The sequence below is a fragment of the Orycteropus afer genome, unplaced genomic scaffold, assembly GCF_000298275.1.
Source record: "Orycteropus afer afer isolate SDZICR_OR568_19922 unplaced genomic scaffold, OryAfe1.0 scaffold00155, whole genome shotgun sequence".
NCBI lineage: Eukaryota > Metazoa > Chordata > Mammalia > Tubulidentata > Orycteropodidae > Orycteropus > Orycteropus afer.
The window spans coordinates 7,052,867-7,054,630 of record NW_006921742.1 but is presented as its reverse complement, the minus strand read 5'-3'; positions in this window follow the sequence as shown (position 1 = coordinate 7,054,630).

Here is a 1,764-nt window from a genome sequence, read left to right as displayed (position 1 = left end):
TGATGGCAGTGGGTACATAATTTACATTCCATATAACTCAATTTATATCAACAATTTGATTTTCTCCAACTCAAAGTGGACATACTACACACACACACACACACACACACACACACAAACCCTAGAGCTGCAAATGATTTGAGATCTCAGGAAAAGGCAAAGCTTATTTTCACTGAAATTCATTTTAGTAAGGGAAAAAATACCATCTTACTAAACAATTACAGCTGCTGTGCTATGCATATATCTCTAGAATCTCTGCTCTCATTTTTACTCTTATCTTTTTGAAAGTAATCTCTGGTGGGTGATTCAAATATATTCTAGGTTTTCCAGTCCAGAAAATCTTGGTTGGACTAGAAAGAAAAATGAAGATTATTATTAACAGATTCTTGGGTTAAGAAAATAAACTCTTAAGACTGCACCCATCAAATACTTCTTACAGCATTATCTGGCATTACATATGGCACCATTAGCTATGGGCTCTTTATTAGTCTGAAAGTTGATACAAGACAAGACAATGCTTTTTGTCTTTTTTTGTTCACCGATACATTGTAGGATGGAGCATAGCTGGTGGTACATAGGTAGAACAGGTATTCAGTAAGTAACTGCTGAATGAACGAATTCCCAGAAACTGGGTATCTGTTTAGAGCTGCAAGTGTATTTTTAAAGATTTGAGATTTTTTGTTTTTGCTTTTTAATAATACTTTACAAAGAGTGGCAGGAAAGCATAACTACCAAATAGTTACCTGCTCTCTTACAAAAACATACTTAGCTAAAAGAAGCTAAGAATATGGCCTCTGCAGTTAGAAGAACCAAAACCAAAGTCACCACCACTGAGTCGATTCTAACACAGAGCAACTCTATAGTACAGACCTGCCGCATAAGGTTTTCAAGACTATAAATCTTTACAGAAGCAGACTGCCACATCTTTCTCCTGCTAAGCACTTTAACCACTGTGCCACCAGGGTTCTATGCAGATACACTGCCTTAGATGTGTGGCCTTGGGCAAATTCCTTAACCTCTTTGTGATTCAGTTTTCTCATCTGTAAAATGAAGAAATAAAATAACCATACCTCCTCCTTACAACTGTTGAAAGGACTAAATGAATTAGTACATCTTAACACAATGCTTTGTTATAGTACGAATCAACGTAAGGAAGAAATGTTACGAAACTCTTCCTGTTTGAATTAAGAGAAATAGGTTAAATAGTAGAGTATGTTTATTTTTAAATAGCTTTGCATGTTTTACGTCTTGTACTAGCTGTGTTTACAGAAGCGGAAGAAGTGACTCTTTACAATCTAGAAGCAGATGTGCTAGACTTTTCTAAAACTAACTGACAATGTGGCTTACTTTGTAAAAGTCACGAAAACACAAAAAGGTTTCACACTATATATTCCTTTTAATCACTTAGTCTGATAATTCCTTTACTAGCCACAGTAAGACAAAATTGAAAATTAGAAAAATGAATGCTATTTACCTTGAACTTTATGCAGAATCAAGCAGTCAAGTGAAGTCTTTGATAAGCTATAAAATGCTTCCTGTAGACAATTTCTGAGAAATTAAACTCTACATTCAAATTCCTAGCAAAGATAAAAAATAAATTTGATTTATGGTTACTTAAGTATCCACTGTCACAAAGCATCACACTGGGTACTGCAATAAACTAATAAGGCAATTCATGACTTAAAGGAAGGGAAAATTGATTTAGGAAATTGTAAACTTACTAACCATTAAAGTTTAAAAAAACTCAATCTTTTTTTTTTTTTT